At 36.0% G+C, this 23064-nt stretch overlaps 1 pseudogene; it reads right to left on the bottom strand.

Annotated features, from left to right (window-relative positions):
- Nucleotides 1-3928: 3928 nt before the first annotated feature.
- LOC121408755 lies at nucleotides 3929-20193 on the bottom strand (annotated as a pseudogene).
- Between the last annotated feature and the right edge of the window lie 2871 nt (nucleotides 20194-23064).

The raw sequence follows: 23064 nt of genomic DNA, 5'->3' as shown, positions 1-23064 counted from the left end.
TGTGATGTACATGGTTATACAAATCAAATGGGATAAGCTTATACCAGTACGACACTCAGCAATTTACAAGTTATACAAATCAAAAGGGATAAGCTTATACCAGTATGATACTCTGCAATGTATGAGGTAATACGAATCAAATGGGATAAGCTTATACCAGTACGACACTCGGCAATTTACACGTAATACAAATCAAAAGGGATAAGCTTATACCAGTATGATACTCTGCAATGTATGAGGTAATACGAATCAAATGGGATAAGCTTATCCCTGTATGATACTCTGCAATGTACAAGTAATATAAATCAAAAGGGATAAGCATATACCTGTAGGATACTCTGTGATGTACATGGTTATACAAATCAAATGGGATAAGCTTATACCAGTACGACACTCAGCAATGTACACGTAATACATATCAAATGGTATAAGCTTATACCTGAATGATACTCTGCAATGTATGAAGCAATACAAATCAAATGGGATAAGCTTATACCTGTACGATACTCTGCAATGTACAAGTAATGCATATCAAATGGTATAAGCGTATACCTGAATGATACTCTGCAATGTATGAGGCAATAAAAATCAATTGGGATAAGCTTATACCTGTTCGATACTCTGTGATGTACATGGTTAGACAAATCAAATGGGATAAGCTTATACCAGTACGACACTCAGCAATGTACACGTAATACAAATCAAAAGGGATAAGCTTATACCAGTACGATACTCTGCAATGTATGAGGTAATACGAATCAAATGGGATAAGCTTATCCCTGTATGATACTCTGCAATGTACAAGTAATATAAATCAAAAGGGATAAGCTTATACCTGTAGGATACTCTGTGATGTACATGGTTATACAAATCAAATGGGATAAGCTTATACCAGTGCGACACTCAGCAATGTACACGTAATACAGATCAAAAGGGATAAGCTTATACCAGTACGATACTCTGCAATGTATGAGGTAATACGAATCAAATGGGATAAGCTTATCCCTGTATGATACTCTGCAATGTACACGTAATACATATCAAAAGGGATAAGCTTATACCTGTTGGATACTCTGTGATGTATGTGGTTATACAAATCAAAAGGGATAAGCTTATACCCGTACAATACTCTGCAATGTATGAGGTAATACAAATCAAATGGGATAAGATTATCCCTGTATGATACTCTGCAATGTACAAGTAATATAAATCAAAAGGGATAAGCTTATACCTGTAGGATACTCAGCAATGTACACGTAATACAAATCAAATGGGATAAGCTTATACCAGTACGATACTCTGCAATATATGAGGCAATACAAATCAAATGGGATAAGCTTATACCTGTCCGATACTCTGTGATGAATGTGGTTATATAAATCAAAAGGGATAAGCTTATACCTGTTGGATACTCTGTGATGTACGTGGTTATACAAATCAAATGGGATAATCCTATACCAGTACGATACTCTGCAATGTATGAGGTAATACGAATCAAATGGGATAAGCTGATACCAATGATACTCTGCAATGTATGTGGCAATACAAATCAAATGGGATAAGCTTATACATGTACCTGTATGATACTCTGGAATGTAAGAGGTAATATACAAATCAAATCAAATGCACAAGGTTATATCACTATGATAGCTTATATTACATGTCTGACGCTAAGATTGTTATCTCTGATTGGTCAAAACTGCATCATGTGACGTGGTGCTATTCCATCTATCATCGTCTCAGGAGTTTGACTTACTGACGTACTCATAACCCATGAGAGGGGGGCCACAAGTTGTGTTTCTATGCACGCATCTAGCTGGCTCGAGCTAACTGGCTGCGCTGCTTAGACATGTGTGCGCAGCCAACAGTGCACTGGCTGACCAACTGGATTCATCGGTTGTCATGTGGGGTTGAAACGCATCTCGGGCATGATAATTTACGCAGCAGTCCTCATGGGCAGTCAGTATTTGTATATTATGATGCACAGCATGAGGTAATTGATATAAATCAAATTGATAAGCTTTCACTTGAATGAAATTTATACCACTAGATAATAAGTTAAAACAATTACACACAAAAAAGTTTACACTTAGAAAAAATCTTGTAAAATTATACATTTGTAATATCCCAATCATTTTTCCACATTTTAACATTGGTACAGATCATTTTAAGCAATTTAGGATATAACTTCTGAAAAATATTTCCGCTTGAGTGAACACCACTTACTTTTGAAAAGTTAGTGAAAAATGATTTGCGCAGAACTTTTAAATTGTTACGTGAATAAAGGTAGACCTTAATAATCAAGGACACGTTAAATTTAGCTTGTTTCCTTGCCCAAAACACTTCGAAGAGTTCATTGCGCCCCACCCCGTTCCCCCACACATCGAGGCCATTGTGACAATATTTGCTTTACACTGAGCTGTGATTTACATGAAACGGCTTAGGCTTGACTTTCATTTGTTAATCATTGTCAAACTTGGGAAAAGTGTGGAGAAACAAGTATTAATAAAAAATGACATGTAAACCCACATTAAAATATAAAAACCTAGTCAAAAAAATGCTGGAGATGTCTGATATAAATTTTTGTTCATATTCAGTTATGTCCTAAGATCCAGCTGGCACAAGAGGGGTAAAGGTTGTGCTTACCAAGTGTTGAAATTTAATTTAGGTGGGAAAATTGTTACAAAATGCTTGAATGTATCCATCTTATTTCAATTGACCAAAAAGTGCAAGGGAAATGTAAGACAAATGTTTCGCAGGGTAAGTTTGATTTCGCCCTTTTCCCATTGACACCGCGTGAAATTTATGGTCTTATCTAAATGATTTGTGACTTTAATATCCATATTAAACTTTTCATGATTTTAGAATCAAATAAATGAAGCAGTCTGGATAAACCAACTTATTGGGGAAAGTGAAGCCCAAGTCATAGTGTACTATGTCTATGTCGACAAGAGTATGTCAACTGTCTTGATTATAGCATATGTCAGGGACTAGCAAGCAATATCCAAAATTGGTCAAAAACATCTAACTGAATTGAAGGTCTGTCATCAAGATTATTAGAGTTGAAGATGAATTATTCAAAGCACCCAACCATCATGGACTGTCTGAGATTCAATGATCGCATGAGGCAATGTTCAGATCCTGGAATCTTGAACATATGACAAATAAAAACTTTCATTCCCCCCCCTCATAGAAATAAGTTGGAAGCTGAGCTTACAGACTAATTTTAGCATTAACCCTAATTCTCCAGGGGGGGGGCATAATGGCCCCCCTTAACAATTTTCGCGATATATCTGCTGCGCGAAATTTTTCACCTCACAGCTCACTGACTTTACATGAATTCAAGTCTCGTGCAAATTTTGAGACCAAATTTGTGAAGCCCGGGTATACGGTTACGACATTACGCAACATTATGCAAGTGCATGTCAGGCCCAAAATTGCTCATAAACGTGATTTCATGTACAAATCCAATGCAAATTGTGTATTTAGCCAAAATTCATAAATGTATCATTATTTCTACTTTTACTGATTAAACTTAATTAATTTTGCCTTGTTTATGATCAGAATTATGTCTGGAACAATTTCCATTTAAAAAACAATAAAAACAAAAAGTAAAAAACAAAGAAATACATAAGAAATTCATAAAACAATAAAATACATAAGAAATTTATTTCCAAACCAAAGTTTTTTTGAATTATGATTGTTAAGAATGCTACAAAGAAAATTTTTACCAAAAATTAGCATTCTAGGAGCTTTATTTAGTGAATTAGAGCAAAAAGTGTGATTTATGCATAAATTAGCATAATTAATTCATATAAAATAAAATCTCATTATTTTGGAAAATTTTACCATACAGCCTTGTAGATTACATCGCACACTACCAGCGTGCAAATTTTTGCGTCGCTCGCGCGATCAGCGGCCGAGATCTTAAGAGGGGGGCCCATAATGCCCCCCCCCCCCCGGGAATGACAAGAATCAAAATACCCCGGAGATTTAGGGTTAAAACTCATTCCAGATACAGTGTGGTTGTGCCATTCTAAATTCTGACAACTCTATTTGATTAATAGATACAGGACTACTCTTAACCCAGTTTCAAATGGAACCCCAGTATTTCTAGCAGGTGGATGTTATTTCATTAAGCTTGACTTGTCACAGTCATATCAGTAGATGACAATACTCATACTCAGACTAGTAGTATACCTGCTATTTTTCAAGTTGTCAGGGAACAATTTCTAGGTGATGAAGTATGTATTCTAGACAAGTTCATTAATGAGATCAGAATATCTTGCAATGTTGAGGGCTGTACTTCAGCATCTTGAAATGTTGGATTGTGACTAGAGTTGCCAAAATGTAGCTTATTCCTTCTGTTCTTGACGAGCTTACAGAGAAAGGAAGTTCAATTCAGTTCACATTTAAATGCTGATTCAACTGCCATTATGAAAGGTGGCACTTAAGTCTTCTTTCTGCTTAGCAGGGAAGTTGTAACTGATATCCATTGCTTGTCTGCTGGACTCAATCAAAATAATCTTCATGTTTCCCTCTTAGAGCGTTTGTGATCATCTGAGGAAGTTTTTCTCCAAGAGTTAGCTTGAATGGTGGTAGAATGACAGAATTTGATGGAATGGTATCTATCCAGAGCTTTTTTCTGCCCCGCTGTCCTGTAATAGCAAGTTTGACTTCCTTCCACTTGGATGTCATTGTGCCTGTGTACCATTCAACATCTATAGTTTCACATGGAACTTTGCATACTCGTCCAACTTGAGGCCAATGGGTAGAGTATTCTTGAAGATATGTTGCTACCATGTTTCCCTCTGGTACATCTACCCTTCAATCCATCTTGCCTTTGGGTCCAATGTAAACCTATTTGTTTGATAAAATACAAATAAAACTGTTAATATTGAAATGGTATTTGAGCTTTAGATATATAAATATGAACCAAACTACTAAAAATTATAGTTTCTTAGTTTGAGAGTAAAATGGGATAGATCTGAAAATCCTTCAACAAAACTTTATTGTGGATTATTGCAGAAAATAATTCATTAATAATTAAACCTAACTGCAATAAGGAAAGTGGGGAGGGCCTGTTACATTACAGCCAAAATGTAAAAGGGACACATGTCACACCAACGCATGTCACAGGGAAATGACATTATGCAATGATCACCCAATGCATAATGTCAAAGTGGACATATACTATCGTAGCTTGAACTTTTGCATAACATTGCAAGGTTTAACGCATAATGCAGCAGCGCATTTGTTTCAGCACTTGAGTTAAAGAATAAACCTAAGACATCAAAAATATGTTTTCACTTGTCATCTGAATGTTATAAGCATGTTTGGTGTGGCAGTATTACATTTGTTATCAGAAGATGGGTTGGCCTTAAAAAAGTATAATGTGTGGAGTAGTGAAATGCAAGTATCTACATACCGACATCTGAGCATATGGCTCTACATGTAATTTAACTTATTTTGCGAGTGAATGTCATCTAATATTAGTTGAGAAAGAGCACCTTCCCATGGTCTTTTAAAGACAATTTTAAATACAATTTTAATTGCATTTCATTGTTTTTTATGACATTTCAATAAATTTCACGCTTGCAATCTATTATATATGCTGCCAAAACGGATCAGAATATTTACCTTTTTTTGGTCTTAATACGTAGAATATGCAAAAACTAGAGCTCACACTTTGCGTTGTGTCATGTGTTCCTGCGACATCATCGTTTGTACTAGGGCCTCAGAGGACCCTCACAATAAATCTAGTTTGAGGTGATTTTTTGTGTGTGACATTTTCCTTCAAGTCTCATTTCTGAAAAAAGATGAAAGTATAAATCGAAAGCATATTGTCTTTATAGCCAATATCATTAACGTATCATTTTCACTTTTAACCCTAAAAAGACTGGGGGGGGGGGCTGATTCAGCCCCCCCTCGACATTTTTCGTGTAAATCCGCCGCTTGATATTTTTTGACCGCGTCGTTTGCTTTGCTGACTTTTTACTTACAAGTCTCGCGCAACTTTTGAGACCAAAATTGTGACCCCCGGGTACGCAGTTCCGAAATTACGCAACATTTCGTAAGTGCATGCAGACCCAAAATTACTCAAAACGTGAATTTGTGTACAAATCCAATGCAAATAGTGTTTTTATCCAAAATTCATAAATGTATCATTTTTCCTTTTACTGCTTAAAATCAATTAATTTTATCTTTTTTATGGTCAAAATAAGGTCCCCGACAATTTCCATTGAGAAAACAATAAAAACAAAAAGTTGAAAAACAAAGAAATACATAATAAATTTGTAAAACAATAGAATACATAAGAAAATAAATGTGATGTTGAAATTTTTTTAAAACAAATTTTATCAGATGCCTATCTAGAGAATGTTAAACAAAAATTAGCACTTTATGGGCATTATTATATTAATTAGAGCAAACTAATGATTTTACGCATAAATTAGCATAATTAATGAGCCATGAGATTTTTAGCAGAATTTGATATTATACTTTTGTAGATAATGCCATGGGTAACGCGCGTGCCAATTCTCGTCGCGATCGCGCGATCGACGGCCGAGATCAGAAGGGGGGGTACTGAATCAGCCCCCCCCCCAGTCTTCTTAGGCGTTGAAATAGCCCAGTCTATTTAGGGTTACATGTAATTGTTGACATCAATTAATTTCATGTTCCTATGGTTGTTATAGCATTACCAATTATTTCCTTTGAAAAAAAAGGGGAAACCTAAAGAAAATTTGAAAACAAAACACAGCATACATGACTTACTTGTCTGAAGGGTTCATCTTGTCATGTATTTGAAGATACTTCTTCTCTGATGTATCCTGTATGCGATTTCTCTGCCAACAACAGATCACAGATTGGCCATCTAAATGTCACATCATCTTCTGTAGCAAAAATGATAATTTTGATAAGTTGCGCAAATGATAACATTAATTTCTTTAACAAAAAGATAACATTCAAAATTAATTTGAAACCTAAATGGATTTTCCAATTAGTTTTCATTGTAAATTCTGATAAGTACACCAATAACTTGAAAATTGTCAAATAAAACTAATGTGACCTGCCAATGACCTTAAGCCAACTCCTAGATTTTATCAGATCAAGGTCACACTCCCAAAACATATACTGTACACAAACCATCACTCAATGGGGAGGGGCTTTTAAGTGCAATTTTCACAAATAAAAAATTATTTAAAAATGATAAATTGTTGTTTCTGGAATTTTTTCCCTTTAATTTTATTGTAGGAATAGTACTATAAAGAATATTCAACAAAATTAGCTTTCTAGAGCCCTAATTGAATCAAATTGAGCAAAATGTATGAGTTTGCCTTCAAAATTTTGCAGTGACTTGGCCCTAGAAAAGGGGAGGCGCTGTGGGTGCTGAAGCACCCACTAAATTTTTCCCTGGAGCAGCTTGTATTATTCTCCATAGGAAGCACCCCCTGGAATTCTGGTAGGTGTTAAAAAATGGAGAAATGGAACCGCGATGAAACCCTTTCATATTTTTTTCGCTTGTGAATTTTTTTGGGAACTAAGTATAAACCTTAATTTTGGAGTAAAATCCTTTTTTTTTTTGCTTGTCAAATTTACATCAGCACCCCCAGTAAAAAATACCCCCCCCCCAGAGGAATGTAAGCTCACAAAATAGCCTGGGTAACTTAGGGTAAGGTGAAATTTGAAGATGACCCTCAAGCAGTTACATATATTTGGTTAAAAGAGAACAAGATATTTGTGGTTGTTCTACAAATTCTAACAATTAATCTTTATCAGAAACATTTAACTCTCATCTATCGAGTACCAAAGTGATGATGTCACTTTTTTCGCATTTAAGAATTTTTATACCATATTTCGAAAGTGCATGATGAAATGCCCCCAGAAATAAATTGACTTCAATGGGGCTAATTATGTATTCACGAGGTCATACATGTACATGTATCTTAAACCCCCATGGACTGATACTCATGAAATTTTAGTTGTAGAGGTCTTTCATCATGCTCAAATGAAATATGGTATAAAAAATGGTAAAACACAAAATAGGAAAAAAGATGACATCACACTTCGATATCCTATACATACATAGCAAGGGGTGCTATTCACCCCCCCCCCTTTCAATATTTTTTCACGATGAATCTATAATGAAAAGAGTAGGTGCAGTGGCATTTCGTTTTTTTTTCTTTCAAGACCAAATTCCAGTTCCAAAGTTTCACACATTTTGAGAGAGTATTTCAAACCTACAATTGCTCATAAATGTGAGTTTATGAATTTATAAATTAAATCTGTATGTAGCAAAACTTCATCAAATTATGTATCATTATTCTTGCTTGTGATTAAAAGAAATTTTTTTAATGTTATTAATCATTTAAATAATGTTAGCAATATAAAAAAATGATAGAAAAATATTTCAAGATCAAAAATAGGAGATAAAATTCAATTTTTTTTCATAGCTTTACATGTAATTGTAATGTACTTTTGATACATAGAATCCTAATAAGTATCCTAACAGAGAGTAATCAGACCAAAATGTAGTAATCTTGGATCCTTATTTTCAGATAAATAGCCAAATTCTGATCTAACAAATTAATAGCATGATTAAGATGGATTTGAAAAGTTATAATACAGTTAACAGTCAAATTTTGGAGTATATGATATGCATCATGTAAGTTTTGTTATTGTTGTTGTAACAGCATGATCAGTGGTTGAGATCTGAAGTGGTTGGGGTACATCTAAACTATGTCAACATGTTGGTTTAAGTGATGATTTTGATTGATCCTGTACCAGCTCATCTAGTGCAATTTTTTCTGATTTAAAGGCCCCGTCACACCTAACCGAATTGCCTGAAATATGTCTTGCGATGGCTGGCGATAGTCATTTTTTTACAAAATTGGATTTGGTAACTGATAGTAAATCATATTTACCCTTCATGTTTGGGTTTGTACACCTTCTGGACAAATAGCTGCGATTATTCATATTCACGCAGAAATTTTTACTATGTTCAATATTCCCGACAAATTGAAAAATCATTGGTCATCTGTTTGAATTCGCATCTCTTATTTAGTTTGCAGTAATCGTTCATTTATCATGTTTATCGCTCGTGTGTTATTGGCACTCATAGCCCCTCATCGCGCTTTCGTCAAAGTGGACCGATCTCGAAAGAACCCTTAACCATGCACGAAGCAACACGATGACACAAATGTACAAGTACAGGTACAAGTATATTCCCTTGTCTTTGTTTCTAATCGCACGCCATATCAAACCATTGCTCACTGTTTGTTCGTATTAATGGGTTATATCAACCCTTCGCTCGCCTTGGCTGGAATTTACTCAAAGAGGTGAACCGAAAAATCTATACCCCTCGCACGTCATATTTATCCTTTATAGCGTTCATTGATAAAATTTGACAATAGTTACTGATCGCATGATTTGACAGAATTTTTTTCCCATTCATCACCCTTCGTCCGCCTACATTCGGTCAGGTGTGAGGGGGCTTTAAAAATAATTCTACAGTGTATTCAATTCAGTTTAAAATATTTGTTTTCTTAGCAAAGTTCTATCTTTACATTGTTGCTTAAATAAATTGAAGCATACTCAAATTAGGGGAAAATAGTTAAATTCATACCTCCATTGTCATCTTCTTCAAGTATGAGTAGCTCACACAAAGATTTCCATGCATCGATATCTTCTGGTTCCAGATAGGGTTGTAGTTTGACAGAGAGATGGCATATCTTCAAATGATTTCTCAACAAGTATGGGCTGTGCATCTGGATGCGGTTTCAGGATGTGACGGCTGTGTGGGTTGGTTGACCAGTCTTTGGTTTGGAGGGTGGCCTTTTCTTCTTGGTTCATTGTAAACGTAAAAATGTTTGGTTTACTGTGATACTGGCATACTGCATGGTATGTTGATACTGAAGAAGCCATTGACGTACATCAAAGATATGACTGATGTGCTCTGATGTTGTGATGCAGTCTGCTCGTTGGAAAGAAGCTGGGATGGATTAGAAAAGTTTGGGGGAGTAGTGATGTTCTTTTTCTTTAGATGACTTGATATGCGTGAGAAAAGTTTATAAATATCCTTGTGAGTGTAACCAACCATAAGGAATCCAACCTTGGTCTATAAACAGAAAGACATAAATGACAAATATTATCTAAATAACCAAAGTAAATAGACCACAAGAAACCAGCAAAAATATCATCAGGATAAAGTCAAACTTACATCCACAATCCAAATGCACACTTTGTCAGACTGGTCTCCTAGCAAATGGGCTCACTCTCAGATTGCTATGATCCATTATGACCAAAGCCATTTTTCTGCGAAAAATCTCACTGGTATTATGGTAATTAATTATGCAAATTTATGCGTAAAATCAAGTTTGCACTAATTAATCAAATAAAGCCCTAAAAATGCTAATTTTGGGTTCAATAATGAGTGGATGATGTAAATCATTTTCATTTACTGCTTTTGACATTAAGCACATTTTTAAAATGTCATGTAGCTTTCTTACTTTACATCCGATATCAATGAAATTTTCTGATTTAAATGCTTGTTGGATTTTTCTCTTTTTATTCAAATCAACTTTTTGATGGGGAAGGTTTGTTCTTTAAAATTAAAGGCTATCTTCTGTTGAAGTCATTATTGTTGAAAAGGGTTGACCGTAAATAAGGCCGGGGAAAGGTTTGGAATCCACCCTCCGGACCCTCTAAATTTTCACGATAAATGCAGTGCATTGTCAAATGATCTTTTTCTTTTAAGTCTTGTGCAACTTTTGGGACTTATCTGTATAACATCTTTTTTAAGTATATTTGATTAGAATCCTACGAAGAGTCTGTGAATAGAAAATTAGTTTGGAGGCTGTATTTAATTACCAGTACATAGAGTAAATCTTTGATTTTTCATAAAAATCAGCATTATGGATAATGTTTAACGAGGTCATACTAAAGTTTTTCGACATACACTGATTGGATATCATGTGACTTTGCAGTACCAACACCTATTCTTAACTAAAAAGTTGTAAATTTCAGAAATGATTGTGTCAAGGATGGACCCAGATTTCGCCAACAGGGGGAGGGGCCATTTATATTCTCACCCTTATTTGTCCTGATCAACCACTATTAAAAAAGCTGGGGGAATTAGGGGGTAGTGCAAATTAGAGAATGAATTTCAAGTGTTATCAGGAACTAGATATTTGACATGTCCAAAGCACACAGATGCCCCTGCTTAACGCAATCAGAAATACAGACTCCAAATTCAAACTTAGCCTATATTTTGATGTCATCTACCTACAACCCCCAAAATTTTAAAATCCAATAAATATTTGTCAAGTTACTGTGCGGAAACCAACTCATATATTCAATGAGCTGTTAGTGTGACCTTTGACCTGCAGACTCCAAATTCAAACTTAGCATGTATTTTAGTGTCATCTACCTACACACCAAACATTTTAAAAATCCATTAAAATTTTTCGAGTTACCGCGCATATTTAATGAGCTGTGACCTTTGACCTGCGGACTCCAAATTCTAACTTAGCCTTATTCCGGTGTCATCCACATGTACCTACACACCACAAATTTTAAAAATCTATAATTTTTTTTTTAGTTATTGTGCATATTTAATGAGCTGTGACCTTTGACTTGCGGACTCCAAATGCCTGTATTTTGTCATCTACCTATACACCACAAATTTTTAAAATCCATAAAATGTTTGTTGAGTTAGCTCGGAAACCAACTCGCATATTCTGGAGTCATCTACCCACACACCAAATTTTCTTTTAAATTGATCAATTAAGTATTTCTCAAGTTATGGTGCGGAAACCAACTCGCATATTAAATGAGCTGTGACCTTTGACCTGCAGACTCCGAATTCGAACTTAGAATGTACTTTGGTGTCATATACCTACACACCAAACATTTTTAAAATCCATTAAATATTTGTTGAGTTATCGTGCAGAAACCCAGTGGGGGATGAGCGGACGGACAGGGGCTTAATGCCCCCTCCAGACTTCGTCTGCGGGGGTATAAAAAACCAATAGAAAACTTAATCATTTATTTATTTCATTTTACATATATTTTCTTAAATGAGGATAAGTTCATCGCATCTATGATAGAAATGGCTAGAGAAAGTTCATATGAAAAGGCGCATTTCAAATCGTAGGGTAGGCCCAATGTCATGTTTAATACATGAAGCAATAATGTCTCAGATCTTTAACTTTGAAATGTTGAACATATATTTATTTATATTCTTGAAGCTTGTGTTGTTATATAAACTTCCATAAAGTTTACTTATAATATAACCAACGTTTATGATCATTGGATTTTTACTTTAGCATTGTTTATGTAAATAGTATTGTTTGTCCATTGCATTGAATTCACACATTTTTTACGAGCGAAGTTTCATCAATTTATAAGTACAAAATGTTAGAAAATATTAGAGAACAAAATAGATGATTACAACTACTGGTAGTATTGAATTCAGTGTAGGGGAAGGCTGGGTAAGTTGAGCATGGGGGCAAGTTGAGCCACCACCCCCAGGCCAATAATGAATCAGTCAGACATTTAATATGGTGGTGTCATGCATTACATACATGTAACCCTTAACCCAACCACTTTGTTTTGAAACATTTGAAACAAAAAGTACTTTTAGAGGAAAATATACAAATTTCAGCCAAAAAAATTTAAAGGGTTTGAAAGAGATCATTGCTTTTTACACACACGTCTTTAAATATATAATAAGAACAATATCGTTAGTCCAGGTATAGATTCTCATTCTTGTCATGGTCTTTACAAGATGGATGCATAAAAAATGTGTGGATGTGAAAAGATTGCATGAAGTTCTCAATGGGTAAGTTGAGCCAACCAACATGGGGCAAGTTGAGCCATGGTAATTCTTATGGTAATGTATAATGAGAAAAACAACAAACCTTAAAAAGCCTATGATATGCAGGCAGAAAGGAGCAAATTCTTATGAAAGTTCTTTTATTTATAGAGGATGTTAGTATTTACAGCTAATTAGCAAGTGTAAAGACTTTAAAGTGATTGGTTAACATTGGTTTGACTGTAAAAAATCTGAGCTAGAAGGTCACACTTGTCACCTGTGTCTGTGGTAACCACGTAGCCAGGAATTCATTTCGGAGGGGGCGGTAAATGCACGTGAAGCGTGCCAAACACTTACAGAGAGCGCAAAGCACGCTCCCTAGGGGTTGGGTGCAGGGAGGGGGAATTTCCCCCTCCCTTGCGAAGTGCAAAGCTTTTGGTGTTTCATAAATTAAAATGAAAAGGAGCCATCTCTCTTGTCTCTAGTACCTATATCAGCTCCAATTCAGTTGACGATTTTGAACCTTGTTTTCAAAAGTGATTGTGAACGCACAAAAAAGGAATACAAAATGGAGGAAATTAGAATACTAATAACCCCGCGCAAAGCGCGGAAGCTAAACCGTTTATCAATTTTTTTCCATGGAAAGGGTCTCAAGAAAAGGGTATTCTCAAAGATATATTGAATACTTCTCTTGGACAGATCAGAATTGATTACAAACAGTTAAATAGCGACAGTGCATATCTTTAACTCGCAAAACAGAGAAGAAATTTATTTGTCAGGAGGAAGATATTCCTTCCTGCGCAGAGCAATGAAACTCTGAAATTGTTAAGGGCGGACGTTTCATCAAATGCAGGTATCTCGTACCCTATCGGCTCTAATTCAATTTATTTTCTAAGATTATTGAACTTCATTACAAGGAAAATAGTGCGCAAAAAGTTGAAACTTCTGTGATTTATTGAAATTATATAAGAAAGAATGCCTAATTTCTTTGACTTGAAGCTATTTTTAGTTAAATTTCAAGGTCAAAAGATATTAAGATGTGACTATACGTATTATTTGGATATTAAAATACAACCTGAAAGAAACCTAATTTGCAATTATCAGCTTAAAATCATCATTTGTCTTAAAATGACACATAAGTGAAAGTCGGTGTAAACAACCTTTAACGATAGGATATTGGCAGATTAAAGATTTTGGGTGAATTTCAGCCATCTCTTGAAGGTCATTGTGTTGTAAAAAAATGAATTAATAATAGATCATCCAAGTAATCATTATGGACTATCAATAGTGCAAATATCAACATGATCAGGCTTTTAGTCTGTGAGAAAATCAATTCTGAAATGTGTTGTAAAGCTCACGGGTGTTGTGAATATGCTAATTTAAGGCATTTTCAGCTATTTTTAGATCAATGTCAAGGTCAAAAGGTAGAGATTTTGCTTTGTTATTTGGATATTGAAATAGAACCTAAAAGGAACAAGATTGGCAATTATCAGCTTAAAATAATCATTTGTGTTTAAATGACACACAAGTGAAAGTGCGTGTAAATACAGTTTAGCGCCCTATAATCACAGATATTCGACATGATTTATTGTTTATGATGATTTCCAGCTGTATTTTTAAAGGTCTTTGCCAAATTAGTCAAACTATTTGTGATGCATATCCTTTTAGTACTTATTACAGACAATACCAGTATTTGTTGGCTTTTCATTTCTGATTTATTGCAATTTGAAATGTGCTGATAAACTGTATGTATCGTTTTACATTGGTTTGGGGGTGTTTACGACCATTTTCGAATGCGTAAACGAGCTATTTAACATTTTCGGTCACAAAAAATTTTAAGTATCCCATGAAAATATAGGTAATTGTCTATCAGTATACAGAAATTGGTGTTGCTCCTCGATGGGACGAGGGGTGATCCGTGACCTTGAACTTGGCAACTTTTAGAAAAAATCCAACTATGAGGGCGCCCTACAAGAAAACGACGCGCACGTTTGGGCCAATTTTTTGTAGGTCTGTTTAGCAAGTGATAGTCTTTGATGCATAATATTGGGCACTAAGCTAATTGAATTTGAAAGTTATGAGCTTCCAAAAGTGCACCCGAAATCACTGACTTGGAAGCTTAACACCGTTTTCGGCGACCTCGAGTGCAATAACGGCTGGTCAGATCTGTGCCGTAACATACTGTGCATGTTAAGACTAAAAAGTTCTTCCAATTTCCAGAAAATAAGCTCTCTACCTCATCAAACTTGGTTGCAGCAGTCAATCAAAAATAGCAAATTTTTTTTAAAACTTTGATGTTTGTCCACGCATTGGTTGCTAAGGGAGGCCGTATCTTAGCAACCATTTGACCTTGGGGCAAAATATTTCAGATTTTTCCGTCAGACACTTGGGGGAACATTTAGTGCGAGTTTAAAGAAAATCGAAGGGGGTCGGGTGACAAGCATTGGTTGAATTGACATGGATTGACCCATAGCTGAGGTGGAAAAATAGCGTTAGTGAAAGGGTGGGGGAAACAATGGAGAACTTCAATATTGTCACTTAACCGCGCACAAGCAAAATTCATATAAAAATATAGAGCAAGAATGAAGGAGTTTCTCTTTTCAGAAAAAATAAAATAAAAAAATCACAAAGCTACCTTTCCTTCCCTTTTCCTTTTCTCCTCTCTTTTTCCCTTCTTTTTTTCTTTTGGTGACGTTTTGTGGGGGGCGACTGCCCCCACCCCCCCCCCCCGGCTACGCGCCTGGTCTGTAATATGTTACAAAAATGAAGCCCAGAAAAATTGCGGTTGAAAATAATTATTGTTTCAAAAATTGAAATATAAAGTGACCGGAAACACCATCTTACTTTCATCCCATACACTTATGTGTACTATTTAGGTGTCTATAAGACGCCTATTTACAAAATCAGGGTTTGCCTTGTAGTTTTAGCTTTTCATTCTCAATAATGATTGTTTTCAGGGTTTATTAGTTCTAATAGATGCACTTGTGCACATATTTCATCTTCGTTTGAGAATTTTTTAAATCGGCTGCACACAAAGTTAAACAATACATTTAAAATTTAAAAAAATGACAAGCTGGTTCTTCTCGCATAGAGTTTGTATATAGTTTTCGTGGCTCAACTAACCCCAGAAGGGGGCACAACTTTCTTACCCCACTTTCTTTTTTTTCAAAGGTTACATTGACTTTAAGCATGTTAAGTGTGGGGGTAGAAAGTTACATATAGGCGAAAAATATTTCCAAAGAATCAAATTTAAAGGCAAGGTAATTATTGTTACATGTAATTCTACAATATTATTGGTTGTTTCAATTAGTAACATGCAAAATATAAAAATTGTCACAACTTACCCCACCTTCCCCTGCCCTAGCCTACATCATAATGTATTCCAAAGATAAAAAAAGAATGCTTCAAATCGAGCTCAAGAATATAAAGTGTCTGGACACCCGACCCTCCCCCCCCCCCCCTAATAGTGTAGACTGTCTGTTGAACTCCGTTGGCTCCACTCACCAAATACAGTCAGATAATAAAACGATGAGAAAAAAAAATTGTTATTGTTAACAAACTTCTCGAAACAGACCATGCAGACGGCTGTCAGCTGTCTAGTAAAAATACTTAGACCAGAGCTTCGGTCTCTGTTATATTGGTTGTTCACTAAACTACGTGTGCTCCACTCACCAGATTTAAAAAAAAGATATATATATAAAATCGAAACAGACGGCTGCCCACTGTCTGAAGAGTAAGCATGGTAAGAGTTCATTGAATGAGTGGGCCAGGCATGCTCCGGGGACACGCAGGCACGGCAAAAGGCGAGCCGAGCCCCGAGAGCCTGTGGCTGTGCTCGTCTGACTCGACTGAGTTAATGCGTTCATCAGACAGCGTAACTCAAAAAAAGTTAAAGTTCTGACAAAGAACAGCCATATATATAGGCTAATCGTATACATTGGAAAATTGCGTAATTCTAGATCTAATCATGATTGATATTGATAAACATACAAAACAAAAATAATCGATAACTTACTCACCATGGACCAGGGATAATCAGAATTGTGCGTGTACTGTACATGTATGTGCGAACAGCTGATTTTCAAAATACCCGCCAGCGCGGCTCTAGTCTGTAAACACAGACCCAAGTAGTCCTTTTACACCTTATTTTCATAAAGAAATGACTCCAAAGTTCCGAACTTGTTTCAAACTATTTTTATTGTCGGAAATTATATAAGAGATAGTCACAGCATATGAATGAATCGATTTTCATTAATTCAGAGTCATACATCTGTATTAAAAAATGTAAAAAGGTCTATGATTGTAGACTACCAGATGAAACAAAGGATTAAGTACTGATCTATTGACTGGTCATTTTACGTTGTCCTTGGCCTTGTTTGTTGTGTATGTATTTGAGTTTTATTCGTCAGAAGTGTATTACAGATGTTGTTGTTGTTTAGCTTAAATATCATTCAGCAGCGAATGTAGGCCTTCTTATAGCAATGAATGTTGATTCCATATAATCATATATCATTGCATTAATTGTTTTTACCATTTGGCAATGAGTGTCTGTTTTAGCCACACACTATACGTAAGATTTAAATTCATTTTTTTCTATGATGAAATACTATTCTAATCATAGACCCCACCCCCCAAAAAAAAATCAACACCAACAACAAGCTTACATAATTAGAGGTGCATTGATAACATGCGAAATAAACACACTGAAGAAAATCAGAATTGTGCGTGTATGTGCGAACAGCTGATTTTCAAAATACCCGCCAGCGCGGCTCTAGTCTGTAAACACAGACCCAAGTAGTCCTTTTAAACCTTACTTTCATAAAGAAATGACTCCAATGTTCCGAACTTGTTTCAAACTATTTTTATTGTCCGAAATTTTATAAGAGATAGTCACAGCATATGAATGATTCGATTTTCATTACTTCAGAGTCCTACATCTGTATTAAAAAACGTATAAAGGTCTATGATTGTAGACTACTAGATCTTGGGATAGATACCGGTATTATGATCCGAAACAAAAGATTAAGTACTGATCTATTGACTGGTCTATCTTACGTTGTCCTTGGCCTTGTTTGTTGTGTATTTGAGTTTTATTCGTCAGAAGTGTATTACAGATGTTTAGCTATATCATTCAGCAGCGAATGTAGGCCTTATAGCAATGAATGTTGATTCCATATAAGCATATATCATTGCATTAATTGTTTTTACCCTGTTTTTGCCACACACTATAGGTAAAATTTAAAAAATCTTTGTATTTTTAAATTCATTTTTTTCTATGATGAAATACTATTCTAATCATAGACCCCACCCCCCCAAAAAAAAAAAAATCAACACCAACAACAAGTTTACATCATTAGAGGTGCATGGATAACATGCGAAACAAACACTGAAGAAAATCAGACTTATATGTGCGAACAGCTGATTTTCAAAATACCCGCCGGCGCGGCTCTAGTCTGTAAACATAGACCCTAGTAGACCTTTTACACCTTATTTTCATAAAGAAATGACTCCAAAGTTCCGAACTTGTTTCAAACTATTTTTTTTTTGAAATTTTATAACAGATAGTCACAGCATATGAATGAATCGATTTTCATTACTTCAGAGTCCTACATCTGTATTAAAAAACGTATAAAGGTCTATGATTGTAGACTACTAGATCTTGGGATAGATGCCGGTATTATGATCCGAAACAAAGGATTAAGTACTGATCTATTGACTGGTCATTTTACGTTGTCCTTGTGTTTGTTGTGTATTTGAGTTTTATTCGTCAGAAGTGTATTGCAGATGTTGTTGTTTAGCTTAATTATCATTCAGCAGCGAATGTAGGCCTTCTTATAGCAATGAATGTTGATTCCATATAATCATATATCATTGCATGAATTGTTTTTACCATTTGGCAATGAGTGTCTGGTTTAGCCACACACTATACGTAAGATTAAAAAAAATCTTTTTATTTTTTAAATTCATTTTTTTTTCTATGATGAAATACTATTCTAATCATAGACCCCACCCCCCCAAAAAAAAAATCAACACCAACAACAAGCTTACATCATTAGAGGTGCATTGATAACATGCGAAATAAACACACTGAAGAAAATCAGAATTGTGCGTGTATGTGCGAACAGCTGATTTTCAAAATACCCGCCAGCGCGGCTCTAGTCTGTAAACACAGACCCAAGTAGTCCTTTTACACCTTACTTTCATAAAGAAATGACTCCAATGTTCCGAACTTGTTTCAAACTATTTTTATTGTCGAAAATTTTATAAGAGATAGTCACAGCATATGAATGAATCGATTTTCATTACTTCAGAGTCATACATCTGTATTAAAAAACGTATAGAGGTCTATGATTGTAGACTACTAGATCTTGGGATAGATACCGGTATTATGATCCGAAACAAAGGATTAAGTACTGATCTATTGACTGGTCTATCTTACGTTGTCCTTGGCCTTGTTTGTTGTGTGTGTATTTGAGTTTTATTCGTCAGAAGTGTATTACAGATGTTGTCTAGCTACATCATTCAGCAGCGAATGTAGGCCTTCTGAATGTTGATTCCATATAAGCATATATCATTGCATTAATTGTTTTTACCATTTGGCAATGAGTGTCTGTTTTTGCCACACACTATAGGTAAAATTTAAGAAATCTTTGTATTTTTAAATTCATTTTTTTCTATGATGAAATACTATTCTAATCATAGACCCCACCCCCCCAAAAAAAAAAAACACCAACAACAAGCTTACATCATTAGAGGTGCATGGATAACATGCGAAACAAACACACTGAAGAATATCAGCAAACTATATTTAGAAGCGCTGTAACCCGAATGCAGGTATAGGGCCTATATACTCATCAGTCTAGGTATGCCATTATTTTTCCGGACCTGTAGCCAGCAGTAGGCTTTTATGTATAAGGGGTGCAGGGGCAACGATCCTGGGAGCCGAGGGCACAGTTCCCCTCCACTTTTGAAGCACTGGTCGAAAAGTGCCCTTTTTAATACGCAAGAGAAATGCCCCCTCGGACCTGAAATGTCCCCCTGTACCAGAGAAGGTCCCGCTTTACGCCGTTAGCAAGTGCCCTATTTGCCTTTTGACAGGCGCCTTTCATGCCCCTTTTTACCCAAAAATAGTGCCCTCACGAAGTGTTCTGTACCCCTTTTACCTGAGAAGGGCCTATCTTATGTGTTACATACGTGTTCCCCTTATAACAAAGAAATGAAGGAAAAATTACAAAGTTTAATCCAATGTGCGCAAAGTTTAATTAGTCATGTGATTGGGGGTACATAAACAGTAGCGTACAGAGGAAGGGGCTTGGGGGGCTCTCCTCCCCCCCCCCAAAAAAAAAAAATATGATCAATGAAAAAAATATATAGAAAATGAAAAGAAAGAGGGATGGGTGAAATATATATTTTTTCTGAATATTATGTCAAAATCTATCACAAAATTGGATTTCCGTTATAAAATTGTCAAAATTTTTGCTCGCTCACTTCCTTCACAACTTCTTGTGACATGATAAAGGCATATCTATCCACATTCAAATTTTAACTCATTATGCCACTGTTTTAAGACAGTGCCCTTTTGAAAAAAAATGTGCCCATTTTCCTGTACCTCCCCCACTTTCAAGTTCGCTCTGCCGCCCCTGAAAGGAAGGGGGGGGGGTTCTGTTGGGTGCTGTGTGTATTAAATGCAGCACTCCCTGATCACACATCTTGGTCGGTAATGGGACATAATGGAGAAAAATATTCTACATTTTGTATAAAAAAAACTTTTTTTGTGTGCTTGTCAAATTTCTCGGGACCGAAATGATCTTCTTTTTTGGTGTGATAGGCACTGGCGGACCCGAGGGAGGGGGGGGGTTCAAAGTCGGCCCGCCCCCACCCTTGCACAATGTTTGACAATTAAAATTTGTAATGTAAAAATGCCGTTTAAATGTGCCCCCCCCCTCCCACCTATTTGAAAGTGAAAACTTTTATTTCTTGTCAAACTTTTCATCGGAAAAATGTGCTCCCCTTTTTTTTTTGAAAATCCTGGATCTGCCCCTGGTGATAGGGGACTGGAGCGAGGCGTGTCCGCCCCATTTTTCACGCTCTTAATCGTCATTTCTTTGATGGCAGGAAGGTCGTGCTTTAGGATGTACTCTTATTTACCTAGTATCTTAATTTTCAATTTTCGGCGAGGACATGCGTGCGGTTTTGACAAAAAGTGGGCGTTAAGAAAAATTTTCGCTGGGCGAACCTTTTTTTTTTCAAAAATGGCCTCGAAATAGACAATTGTAGATTTCTGGAATTCCGAGCACATGGCCTCTCGCCAAGGTAATGTTGCTACCTTCGGGTAGGTTGACATTACATCATCAACAAAACACCAATCACAGCAAAGGAGGGTGTGCCGGGGTGGACTTGCCCCTGGGGCGCAAATTGACCCCGCTCTCCCCTATCTTTTTTGCTAGTAAAATTTCTCGGAATCAAATGACCTTCATTTTTTTTAGTTAATCTTTTTTGCATTTTTCTATGTTTGTCAAATTTCTAGGGAACAAAATAATATTTTTTTGGTCGTGAAACTGTTTTTTTTTGTGCTTGTCAAATTTATTTTCCCTCCATTCAGTTGATTTATCTTCAATATGTTTATTTGTGATGAATTGTCAGTGAACTTTGTGTATTATTTTGTACTGTTCACTTCGATTATCATTGTTGAACGTAAATAAATTTAAATCTAAATCTACACCAGCACCCCCAGTTAAAAAAATAAAATCATTCAAGTGGCCCCGCGCATCGATTTGTTGAGATTGACAGTTCGTTAGGCCTATGTTTTAGAATAATTTAAGCCTACAATAATTGGAATATCAAATATTTGAAGCTCCATGCTCGCCTCTATATAGTAATTTCAATTTTCGGCTTTTTAAAAATGTTCTTGCATGCTGGTCGGGTCAGTCAAACCTTTGAACCCATACTCGACACTATAACAGGCCCATTCGTTTTTTTTTCAGATCGTATCAAAATTTATCTGCGCTCGCAAATAGATTTATTCAGATACCCACCCATAAAAATGATAAAACCTACTGAGAATCAGAATGTCCTGTATTCAGTCAAAATCGCAAAAAAATGAAGGCTGATCGCACTTCGCGTTGCATTTACTTTGTTCGATATTCTATCTAGTTTGAGGTGGGAATTTAAAATCTTTTCAGGTCAGTATAGGGCCTGCCGATGAAAAAAAATCGAATTGTTAAATCATGCCAATTGTATTTATAGGCATACTGTTAATAACCGATCGGGCAGGGGAAATATGGATTGAAATATAGGGGCTACCCCCTCCTTATTGACGAGAGCAGGATCCGACACTGGAAGTATAAAGGAACCGAAAAAGGCTCTGACCATAAACTAGATTTTGTCAAATTTTTGTTATTAATTCAGAGCCCCCAACCGAAAAAATAATGGCTACTTGCAAGCCTGTCAATGTAGTCAATAGTGCAAGGTAACAGCTTTGGATCATATAGACTTAAGGAAAGTTTAAAGTACTTTTTGTAATTTTATCAGGAATAGTGTGCGCAGGCGAAGTGCGGGTTGAAAAAAATCTTACCAATCTGAAAAAAAGTGACCAGGGTGCCCAAAACTTAGCAATGATCGTAGAACATTTTTCTACGACTGATTCCATAGACTAATGTACAATCAATCAATTAAGCATACGATCAATTGCTAACCTTTGTGTTACGGGACCCAGGTTAATGCACTTTAAAAGTGAGACAATTTCTCTTTTTTATATATAGTTCATATCTTTTTGGAAGAGACGTGGGGGAGCTACGAATAATTATAGTATTAAATGTACAATGATGAGTGAATTGCAGTCTTCTATGACACAGCGATCGTTTCGATATAAAAAACGGACTATTATTGATATAGTCAGAGGAGTTTTTTTATCAATATCTTCCTGATCATCAGGATCATGCATCTTTCAGCGTGAGAACAATTTTTTTTCAAATTTGCAATTGAATTGAGTCGAGTCAATTGAATTGAGTGAGTCGAGTGCCATGCAGTACATACTTTGCATATGAATAGGAAAGGCAGTCCAAAGCCGCGTTTCGAAAGTGTGTGTGGGGGGGGGGGGTGGAGCTGGTCGGAGTCCCCAAGCCTTGCCCCAAGCCCACCCGCCCGTATTCCGCTGTGAACCGTGACATGCATGACCTGTTTCTGCTTTTTAGCATTGGTCTTATCACTGGCGGCGGAAGCTCAAATATTTAGGGGGTGTCCACCTGAAA

Source organism: Lytechinus variegatus, chromosome 2 (assembly GCF_018143015.1).
Source record: "Lytechinus variegatus isolate NC3 chromosome 2, Lvar_3.0, whole genome shotgun sequence".
Lineage (NCBI taxonomy): Eukaryota > Metazoa > Echinodermata > Echinoidea > Temnopleuroida > Toxopneustidae > Lytechinus > Lytechinus variegatus.
This window is presented reverse-complemented; position numbering and strand designations above follow the sequence as displayed.